The 12,453-nt window shown below is 36.3% G+C and overlaps 1 long non-coding RNA gene across 1 annotated transcript in view; it reads left to right on the forward strand.

Annotated features, from left to right (window-relative positions):
- Window positions 1–717: 717 nt before the first annotated feature.
- The window catches only part of LOC121863486, a 135,654-nt gene continuing 123,918 nt past the window's right edge, over window positions 718–12,453 (forward strand). Inside the window, exon 1 of the long non-coding RNA XR_006088405.1 lies at window positions 718–991. This is a non-coding gene — a long non-coding RNA (uncharacterized LOC121863486). The remainder of the gene's footprint in view (window positions 992–12,453) is intronic.

Raw genomic sequence — 12,453 nt, forward strand, 5'->3', positions numbered from 1 at the left:
AACTACTGCCCAAGCGGCTAATGAAGTAATATGACGATCAGTGGCGAAGAGATTAAAGTAAAGTAAAATTAGGAGTGATGTTCAGCTAGTTGTGATAATTTATGTATGCTTTTGTGTATACAAGAAATTATCCTAATATGTTCACATTAATAAATGCACACAGTACGGTACATACCTCAAAATTAAAATTTTATTGAAACCAATAATGTGACCTTATTTTGTGCACGAAGCATAAACACTAGCAAGATGCAATGTGACAGGTAAAGCGGGGATTCCATTCATGCGTTTGCAGTGCGTTTACGTTTTCAATCGCTACAGGGTGCGATTGGCATGCAGTGCAAACGCATAACGCTAACGCAACCATGCCAATGGAAACAACCGTGTACAGGGTACATTTCATTGGAATCTGTTTTTGGCGCTAACGCAACTGCTGACTCGTGAATGGAACACTAGCTCAGCTCCTCCGTCGACCGTAGTCCTGCCGTTCGTATGTCCCGCCGAAGGAGTCCGTTTCGTCTGCTAAGTTTTTGGCAGACGACACCCGAATTTATACAATAAACTATGTAAACTTGCTGGGTATTGAAGAGTATTAAACCGGTGTCAGGGAGATTTAGATATTTTATAGCTGTTATAAATCTTATAGAAATAAATACATATAAATAGTTATAACTAGTATCCTTCTTTTCCAAACGTCTATAGTCAATGTTTTGATGGAAGTTCAGTGTGGATCGTTGACCCTGGAGTATTACTAATATAGTAAATATTTCTTACTTATGACGTGTATAAAATCCAGATTTTGACGCGTTGTTCTGCTTAGTCAATAACAGTATTACCATACGTAGAATTGTCATAAACTGACTGTTATTGGATACCTGAGGGTCATATGAGGGAAGGCTGGAAGACGAGAGGCTTCTCTGCAGTCGTAGTCGCTCAAACTATCACAAATTGATTGTTTGATTAGTTTGAATAACGACAATCAAGGCTGGTCAGGGTAAGTTTATGTATAAGAATCGAGTTTTATGTGTTGCCAGTCCATTAGAGAAACTGTCACTCGAAAACAACCGTCATGTCTCATATGCTTGGCTTTAGGCATCAGAGGACAGCCAGTACCCAGTGTCACCTGACCTAGGTAATATATTACATAAATATTTAAAATAACCCTGTCAAATCATAACCTCAATTGATCGCTTCATGGTTTAAACTGGTTTGCTCGAAACGATGTTACACTACTCGCAATCTTGAACTCCTAAACGTAACACTCCAAGTCAAGAAATGAAAATTTGGGTAAATTATGAAAAGTTTTGGTAAACGTTTGCTGAATTTATATGAAGATTTCAATTATAACATGAGTAATACAAATCATTGAAATTATTAATGGAGTTTTCGTTCAAACCTTGCTTGAATGTTTAGTACAGTTGGTGTTGGAGAGCAGTCAGTGCTCATAAAATACATGATTCCTTATATCCTAGAGTGTTAATATTATATATAATTCACCTTTTATGCAGCACTGGTCTATATTAAAAAAAATTCACAAGAAATTATGTACCTTAGTGTACCTATATTCAGTAGATAAGAGAGTAAGGTCAAGTCATGGCATTGAATATATACAACGCATCACAATGGTAAGCAAGCAGCTAATATATTCGACATCTTGGCATCAAATTTGAACACAGTGGTAAGTAGGTCATAGCCTCCTTACCTGATACTGCACTGGAGCGAAAATGAGTGTCACTGAACTCTTAAGCATACTGTAACTACCAAGGATGAACCACTGAGCATGGGCATTTTTTATCAGATTAGAATTTATTGGTTGGCAGAGGTAGGTTATCCTTAGATTTTTCTGTTAATGGATGGGTCACCAATTTCCACACCCAAATTATTATTATTTTTACAGTTTTTTTATTTATTTTTATAGAAATGCTGTGGTCTCTTAACAACAGTTTGTGATTAATAGCCAAACCTAATGGCATAGAGAAATAGAATTATGAGAATACTGTACACAAACCGTAGTCAAAGATGACAGATAATATATATTTTATCAGTAACTGCCATGGACAGAAGAAAAGGCGGTGCAGTTACGTGCATATATTCTTATTTCTTAATCTATAGGCCCTGCATCCCATTCATTGTAAGACAAGTTACTACATCAAAGAAAAGCTTATTTCTTTACCTGTAGCTTACTCCTTATGTGAGTACTGTAGTTGATAGTACAGTACTCTATGGTAATCTAATAACATTGACAAAAGTGAATATGTTAGTCACATTTCAGAATGCCTTCTACTCTTAATCCAATCATATTTTTTTTATGCAGTGCGTTTGCACAGTTATATCATTAAAAGTAGATACAGTATTGGACTAGATATGGAGAAAAAAATCTTCCTGGATGGGTAAGATGAATTTTGAAATGTTCAATACAACTCGTGTTGTCACAGTAGGGTTGTCAAAATCCTTCGCCTTTGGTGTCATATTGCTTCTTGCAAAAAGTGGTAAAATATTTATTTTATCATGTGCACACAAGGTGGAAGGTTATAGATGTCCTTAAGAATTTAACTGAAATCTGACTCCTCCTTCCTCCCTCCCCCCCTTTTTTTTTCTTTAAAACTTAAACTTTCCTTGGATTGGTATATGCCAGTGTCTTGAAATATTCTCTCACAGTACAGTACAGTACTGTATTTGTTTGGTGCTACTACAGTGTAGCATGCGGTCTACAAAGTTATCATTAGTCTAACCTAACCTAACCTAACCATGCTAAATATCTGGCAGACCGCAAGCTATAGTTGCACCATTTGTTTCAACCCCACATATTCCTTCTGCTTTATAACTGTACCTGCTTATGGGTTTGAATCAATGTCTTGTATGTATTAAGATGTAAAGGTTATAGTGTACAGTATAGATTTTATGTATGCTAATTTTAGTTAACTATAAACTGTTTTAAAAGTATTTTTTAAGAGTTTCAAACAAAATTTCTTCAGGGTGAGCCCTTCTACAATTTGACCCACTGGTATCGGTACAGTACTTCATAGTTTTAAGTTATGCTGTGAAGTATAAACACATTAAACCCAGTGCACCTTAGCATGATATTGTGCGATAACACCAGGTTATTCAATAAAAATTTATATAAAGTCAGTAGGTTATTGACATCAAACTATATATATCTAGGGATAATTTCTCAAAGCAACACGTTGATTATTTTGCAGTAAAAGGTAATTTATTTGCCTACTTAAGGGAATATACTTCCTTCAGTTCTTCAGTAAAAGAGATGGTGTTTTCTACAGCTTTACACCAGTTTTACACCATTTAATATGAATAATAATATCATAGACAGTTAACCAATGCACTTTTTTAAACAGGCTACTATTTTAGTAGTTATATAAAGAACATCATGGTAATTACAAGTTGGTAACAGAGTTGGCAGTGACACCACATTTTCATATCTTATATTGTGCTCGCTAGTTTATTGATGATCAACGTTAAAAAAAAAAAGATACAGCTTTAAAACTATACAGCTGCTGCTACTAATGTATTTTTGGAAATTTAAGAATGTAGGTTTTAAGATTAGGGTTTTTTAATGGAAAATGTTTGAACATCAGCCTACATTATTCCAAGTTGGAATAATGGAGATAATAATACCGGTAGTAATATATATTTAGTACAGCATGAATATAGGGTCCTTTGTTGAGGCTAAAAATTTTCCAGGGCTTTGAAAGAAAGACAAATTGTGGGGTAAAAACACAAAAAAAGGACTGAATGAAACCGGACCTAACCTAAACTTACCTTTGTCTTGGAAATTGTGTCCTTTATTTTATAATTTTCTCATGCAATGCAATCAGTAGCAGTGGATAGGTCTAACATAGGTGTAGTGTACCAGTATGTACTCTGTATGACAGTGTACAGTATGTGCAAACATCCATACGTATGATCAGGCATGGTACCATTATAAAAAAGTATGTTCTGTATCTGTGAACTTTACATTCATTGAACATACATTAAGTGGTTGTTAACTGTATTGTGTGACTTTTAATTTCACTTTGCATGGTTGCAGCGGAAGTGTGTTATGTACTGTACTCTACTGCCAAATACTGTACAGGTATTGGTACTGTATTCTTGGAGGATGCATTTTCTGATATACCAGTAACTTCATAGACTTGTTTTTGTACTTTTATGTAATTTTTTTTGAGCTTGCAAATATAGTTGAGTGTGTGAGTATGAGTGCTCAACTATTCCATTTCTGAATCTTGTAGATTTGAATAGGAAGTAGAAAAGGAAGTAAGTTTGAATGTGGTTTTCACAGTTCGGCAGAATTCTCATGTGACCCTGGGTCTCCATGGAAAATGAGAAATGTTCTTTTTCTGCAATCCTTGTTCACAATATGTGTGATATTACAAATACTTAAGAGAACTGTTTCTTCCTTAATGTTCCTACAACAGTCACTTGTGGAAAGCGGGACTTTTGACAATTCCTCAGAATTATGATAGATATCATTTATTCCTTTTATGTTTTTGACCTTATGATAATTATTATTATTATTTTGTTTTATTATTATTATTATTATTATTATTATTATTATTATTACAGTATTATTATTATTATTATTATTATTATTATTATTATTATTATTATTATTATTATTATTATTATTATTATTATTATTATTATTGCAGATTCTGTATGTAGGATTGTGGGTGCATGCAACCAAGTGAAATTTTTTTTAAGAAAGTTAAGTCTAGCTACCTGAAATTATGAGTTGAATAATAACCGTAACATAGCGTACATCTCGGCCTGATATCAAGAGGATGTGAGTGAAAAGTCTGGCTTAGTAATTGCTGAAGATCGTGGATTAACCCATTTAGTCAGATTGTGACTTAGGCATGCAGGTATTAACTGACCCTTTCTTTAGGGAATGGTGCACTGTCAGATGGGACAAATACAGTACAGTACAGTACTAGATTTTATCAGGGAAAGGTTTGTATAGCTACTGAGAGAAAGCTTCTTGCAGTATAGTACTTTGGTGGTCATTGGAGTTTTCCCTTCATTCCCACCTCACTCTCCTGTACATACACTGACTGGCATAATTCAGGTTCTTAATCTCTTCATGTATTCATTTTTTGTCCTTAATTCTATGAATAATGAATTGAACCTGAGTTTTTAACCTAGCGGCTTTTTTGGGCTACATGACCCATTTTCAATTTTGTACAGGAAACCGTGTTTTTCCTGAAAGCCTTTTATTTAATAAAAACAACAATAGTATTGATAATATTAATAATGATAGTATACAGAAAGCAATGGTGTCTTTCCTCTCACAATATTTTCTGTTTTTATTTATTTACTGGTAATTCCTTCTAATTTCTCAGTTCCGCTTTCATCCTCATCACTTGTAGTTGGCAACAGGTTATCTTATACCGAGCTGAGAGAGCATAGCGCGGCCAGACAAGAGCGGGTGATGCGCTGTAGAAAGTACCGTAGTCCATGACGACGCAAAACAACATAGTATTGGATCACCAAAAAATTTTTTAACGTCCCGTTAAACAAATTTATGGTCTCTAAAGTTCAGTGGCGTAGTACCGAAACAACGTTAAGCGGGACGACGTTAAGCGAGGACTTACTGTAATCACTTGTCAAGTTTACTGATATGACTTAAGATTTTTAATTTAACTGCTTTCCCTATAGCTCCCACATCTCTCTAAAAAACTACCACCAGATTATCTCCTCAATGACTAAATGGTACAATATAATTTTATAATCTTTCCTTTTCCATGTACTGTACATATACAGTACTGTACAGTATACAGTACAGGGGGTCCCCAGGTTACGAACGGGTTCCGTTCTTGAAGACGTTCTTAAGTCGTATTTGTAAGTCGGAAGACATGCTATGTGCATACCGTACTTACAGAACAATGTTTAAAATCTCAATATATCATAGCCTAACTCCTTTTATACATCTAAAATTGCATAATTTTAGACAAAAGAAGAATTAAAATGATAAAATACAGTAAATGAAAGTAAAAAATAAGCCATCAGGGAAATAAAATACTGTAAATTTCAAGCTTAACCCCGATCGTATTGGCTGACGTTCATAAGTGTGTGTGTGTCTACACACACGTGCGCACACACATATTTACAATACAGGAAAAGGATATTACTGTCTCCAGAACGAATGGCTCCCTGTCCCAGCCTCAAAAATGCCGGCAACTTTAAAACTACCCAGAGACATTCCTGGATACATCCAGAGTGTCATCCTTGAATAATAGAGAACCGCAAAATAATAATCGGTGAACTGGGGGTCTGTACTACAATACACCAATCATACGAACTTGGAATTGAAACTTTATTATTATTAATGTCCTGAATACTAGTATTTGTCCACTGTAGAGATACTGTACTGGTAATTCTAGGTTTTGGTTGACAGTTGACAAAGAATGAGTCACTAATAGTACATTATTAACCTCAAAATGGATTGTGTTTAGATGCTGAGCTTGGACTGTTTCCGGGTGGTGCAATCAATACCTCCTGTGCACCTCACCTGAGAAGTAGTACTCGAGTGTAACAAATTGTCTGACCCTTGAGTGGCATAAGAATACTTTTGAGTGTCTCCTCAGATCTGTTAATAACCAGTTATTTTGTATACCTGCATCATCTAGCTAAATGAATATCAGTGTAAATGGATCGACTCTGGTGGACTGACAATTTTCTGTCCTGCAGTGGGCAGCTTTTAACATATTCTTTTTCATTTTTAAGCTGCTTCTTCTAGCTCTATGAATAACAGTACCGTACACCTTTACTGTATTTAGTTGTCTCGACTGACTGACAGACAAATAACTTTAAAATTAGCCTTTGCTGGCTCAATTTGTGACTATTTCATGGTCATCCTTATTTTCAAGTGATTAATGCTTATTTGGAAATTCAAGTTTTACTTCTGTTATCTTATGCCTTCGTCCAATCTCTTGTTCTATGTTTATTACACAGTATTTTTAATGATAGAGTATATTTATCCACAAATGAGAAAGATGTACTGTATGTGGCACCTTGCCTCAACAACAGCAGCATTAACAACATATATCGCACCATGGGATGAGTGGCACGGTTGGCACCAAATCACAAACAACAGATTGAATATATTTTACAGTAGTATAGTACTTCCCAACTTTGTAGGGGCAGATCCAGGAATATCAAAAGGAAGGGGTCCAAGAAGCTATGCGTGGTGGACTTGACGAGCACAGTGAGCTCACCCAGCTGGGGGGGTTGGGAGAGGGGCGCTATAAGCCCCCCAGAAAAAAAATTGAGAACTTGGAATTGAAACTTTATTATTATTAATGTCCTGAATACTAGTATTTGTCCACTGTAGAGATACTGTACTGGTAATTCTAGGTTTTGGTTGACAGTTGACAAAGAATGAGTCACTAATAGTACATTATTAACCTCAAAATGGATTGTGTTTAGATGCTGAGCTTGGACTGTTTCCGGGTGGTGCAATCAATACCTCCTGTGCACCTCACCTGAGAAGTAGTACTCGAGTGTAACAAATTGTCTGACCCTTGAGTGGCATAAGAATACTTTTGAGTGTCTCCTCAGATCTGTTAATAACCAGTTATTTTGTATACCTGCATCATCTAGCTAAATGAATATCAGTGTAAATGGATCGACTCTGGTGGACTGACAATTTTCTGTCCTGCAGTGGGCAGCTTTTAACATATTCTTTTTCATTTTTAAGCTGCTTCTTCTAGCTCTATGAATAACAGTACCGTACACCTTTACTGTATTTAGTTGTCTCGACTGACTGACAGACAAATAACTTTAAAATTAGCCTTTGCTGGCTCAATTTGTGACTATTTCATGGTCATCCTTATTTTCAAGTGATTAATGCTTATTTGGAAATTCAAGTTTTACTTCTGTTATCTTATGCCTTCGTCCAATCTCTTGTTCTATGTTTATTACACAGTATTTTTAATGATAGAGTATATTTATCCACAAATGAGAAAGATGTACTGTATGTGGCACCTTGCCTCAACAACAGCAGCATTAACAACATATATCGCACCATGGGATGAGTGGCACGGTTGGCACCAAATCACAAACAACAGATTGAATATATTTTACAGTAGTATAGTACTTCCCAACTTTGTAGGGGCAGATCCAGGAATATCAAAAGGAAGGGGTCCAAGAAGCTATGCGTGGTGGACTTGACGAGCACAGTGAGCTCACCCAGCTGGGGGGGTTGGGAGAGGGGCGCTATAAGCCCCCCAGAAAAAAAATTGACATTTTGAGGCCAATTTGAAGTCATGTGCACTTGATATTGGGAGATATTCTGATGTCAGTAGTAATTACATTTTACTATACGAAAGTGTCATAGTACAATTCTGCATTAAGGAGAAATTACAGGATTGGAATTTACTGATGAAAGGGAGGGTGATCTGCCCCTGTAATCAGCATGAAAAACTTTTGCAGAGAAAGTAGGTTTAAAAAATAACGGTATGGGTTTTTGCCGAATAATTGTATTTTATATTACCAATGAAAGATACCCAATGGAATTCTCATTCATCAAAATTGCGGTTAGAGAAGGTGATCTTTAATTACATATGGTGATTCTGTTATGTTATAAATGCGCTTTAACAGCGAATGCTTTTAAGTGCATAACAAGGTTAGTGATTACACTAGTACAACGACATTAAGAAAATAATGAGATAGAACTCTCTAGATAATGCGATTCTAATACATATATTACAGTGAAGAAAAGCTAAAGTTAGCGCGGAAGTCAGCAGACTAGCATTAGAGAAAACGATTGTCAACATTTTCTTCATCCACCAGAGAAAATGGGCTCGTACAGTACTTTGGTATACTTAAATATACGTGTAGGTTGTATAATTCGGAAATCACTTACAATTTAGAATTTACGCATTTAGATTAGTAAAATATATAAGCCAGATTAATCAAAATATAAATAGTAAACGTGAATTCCCCACGTTTTAAGTTTAAGGTGTGTTGGATGATGTGTGATTTTGATTCGCTCATCTGAAAAAAACCCCGCCATTTTTCCTTTGGCGTGCTATTTATGAGATACCCTGTACATTCGGTCAAGTTCTTTTGTATTAACTGGTAAGGTTTACGTGAGGTGTTTGAATGCCGGCAATGGTCTGGTAACTCGTCTTTGACCGTTTTCAATCAGTCTGAAGTCTTATACATGTCTCAGAGAATAACGGCACTACAACACTCCCATTATGGTAGCACAACCCCTCAGGAATATCTTTAAAGAGTGGCCTTGTTAACATTGTCTTAGATACGTGTGTTGAAGCTCCAAGTCCAACCCTACATGGTATTAGGTATCTGGGATTACTGTGGTCGGCTGAGTAAATAATAGAGACCGAGTTAATGCCAAAATGTTACTTCACAGGTTAGACACATACATTTCTCTCTCAGAGTCAGTACAATAGTTGTAGTGTCAGTACGTTGTATGTGTGTGTCATTAGTTGCAGTGTGGTTGTGGTCCATGAGATGGGAGGGAGAGAGGTGCGTGCAGACATCTCGTTTGTGTGGACGCCTCTGGTGTTGCCAACCTTTGCCTCATGACGGATGTTAAAATTGTTCTGTCATATTACTCTGAAATTATTCCTTTTTTAAGATTTTTCCTTTATATTTTCTCTATTCTCCTCTGATCCCAATCACACTCAGAACCTCACGCAAACGCAGGAGGCGCTGTAACACACGAATGCACGAAGTACAAGTATAATACACACGCGTACAGTACGCTCACCCACATACATGTATAAATGCATAAAATACACCCTTGTATACTTGTATAAATGCGTACAATACGCCTACTGACGCACTCTATGTTCTTTGCTCGTTATTGAGCGCAGTACTTTAGCTTCTGTGATGACTTCATTTACTAGAGCTTGAATGTAGTGACTTCATTTACTAGAGCTCGAGTGTAATGACTTCGTTTATTAGAGAGCTTGAATGTGATGACTTCATTGTTCTTAAGAGCTTTAGTGTGGTAACTAATTTTCTTAGACAGCTTCAGTGTGATGTTTATACTATTATATATTATGAACTCTAGAACTAGCCGTGGATTACAACAATCATGTTTTACACTCTAAGGCAATAACTGCTCTTTCTCTCAGTCTCTCAGTGATGCGTCTTTTCATAAAATCTTAATTACACAAAAAAAATAATTTCAGTTAGAAGCACAATGAATGATGCCGTAATGAAAGACAGTTAACAGCTAATATGCTTCCTGCGGTTTCTTAGTTTTTTGTACCATATGAAACTTGTGGCCCATTCGTCAAACCGCTAATAAGAAGGTGGCTGGCCGTAATTTTAGCGCTACCGTGAATACGCAGAGCACACCTAAAACAAAAACACAATGATATTTTAAAAGTTTGTTAAAGAAGACTGCGTGGCTTTTATGGCGTTATTTTTTTAGTTACTAGAAAAACTGTACATGCAAAACATACATACAGGGGTACATGATTGAATAGCAAAGCCTCGCTCCCTCACACTTGTACCTCTTTATATCTGATTCTACGTAATAACGAACAAGATGACTTTTTTTTAAACGACGACAATAATAATATAAAACACGGTGAATGTGATTTGATTATGACCTTATAATTTTGTATGGCGTTCGTGTTGTAAATATATCAGCGTTCGTTAATATGATTCTGCAAACAAATACATTATTAGAACACGGGATTATTAAAGTATCTGGTTTCGTTCTCAGTACAGTATATAACTTGTTCAGGGAGAATTGCACCATATGGCTATGCTAATTGACGGCGTTGTTTCAAGTTTATGGTGTTTCGCGAAGTAAAGTTTTTTTTAGGTGTTATTCTTACATTGATCCAAGATAGCTTACCTGTTAGTAGAAGGAAATTCCAGCACAGAAACGCCGACATTATAGATTCATTTTATCATATTTTTTTAACAAGGTTCAATTTTTTTTTTGTTAAGGTGTATATAACGAAGGTAAAACGTTCGTGTGTGTGTGTGTGTGTGTCCGACTTTTGAACACAATAACTGAATCTTAATCAAAATTTACACGCAGATATTTTAAATCATAACAAGAACTCGTAGTATATGACTTCAACAATCGCTATATTCTTTATTTCGCTCAAAGTTGTGGACTTGAGCTAACTTTAGCGACAAACATGTAATATTATTTTGTGTGTGTGTGTTTGTACGAAATCTCACGGCAGCAATTTAGTTTTTAATTGAAAAATCCACGAAAAAAAAAAAAATCGCGAAGACTGAGCGTTACTAGCAGTCCAAGTGAGGGTTAGGGAGGGGTAATAAGTCAGTGTTTTATGAGCATATGTCAGACACCCAGTAGCTTAGAGGTGGTAGTTGGTCATCCTTGTTTAGTTGATGTGCTGCCTAGCTTCATGCCATGTTTGTGATGGTGGGTGGATGGTTGGGTAGTGGTGGTTGTAGTTGTGGTTGTTGTTGTTGTGGTGGGTGGTTGTGGTGGTGATAGTTGTGGTGGGTGGTTGTGGTGGTGGTAGTTGTGGTGGATGGTTGTCGTTTGTGGTAACTATGGTGTATGGTTGTGATGGGTGTTTGTGTGGTAGTTGTGGTGGGTGTTTGTGTGGTTGTTGTGGTGGGTGTTTGTGTGGTGGATGGTTGGTTGTGGTAGTTGTGGTATTAGTGCTAGAGTTGATGGTGATAAAAGTGGTTGTGCTGTAGGTTTCCTCCTCGAATCAACTACATTCTTTATTTTTGTGTTACTTTCCTACTTATATTAACTACTTAACTCGTGGTACTTGGCTGCTTGTTCTTGTACCCGAGTCCTTCCTCCTTTCAGTAACTTGTATTTATTCTCTTGTATCAAACCACTTGTTTCCCTCATAACACTTGTAGTTTTCCGTACACAAACTACAAAATATTTCCTTCGTCTAATTATTTATACTTATAACTTGTAGTTTATCTCAAATCAAACTACTACTTTTTTTACCTCATTGCACTTGTAGTTTTCCCCTCAGACAAAGTACACATTTCCTTCGACTTTTTATTTTCCTCTTAATACTTTCGTACATTCGTAGTTTTTCTTGTATTGGATAAAGTCCATCTTTATGTTCGCCTGTTTTCTAATTGTGTCCCGCTGTGCTCTCGAGATTAATGAGAATGTACCTAACCTTACCAAACCCGACCTTACCCGATCCGGCCCTTCCTTGTTCCTGACTTCTCATTGTACCTCAGTTTCCTTGTTTTAAGTTCCCTCAGTTTGATTATACTTTTCCTCACTCTGGTCGCTTGCTTTAATAATACTCCTTCCTTATTGTAAAATCTCCTCTTCGACAAAAAGTCCTCACTTTCTCTACTTTCTCACAAGATCCCATTTACTTCAAAAGCTATTTCGAAGTTTGGTGGAAATGAACACAAAGTCTCCCACTATCTGCCAGGCCCCTCAATAAGGCGGCACCGTGGAAGGTTACATCATGACGTCACATCTATTGTGGGTGA

This window comes from Homarus americanus, unplaced genomic scaffold (assembly GCF_018991925.1).
Source record: "Homarus americanus isolate GMGI-L3 unplaced genomic scaffold, GMGI_Hamer_2.0 scaffold47177, whole genome shotgun sequence".
Lineage (NCBI taxonomy): Eukaryota > Metazoa > Arthropoda > Malacostraca > Decapoda > Nephropidae > Homarus > Homarus americanus.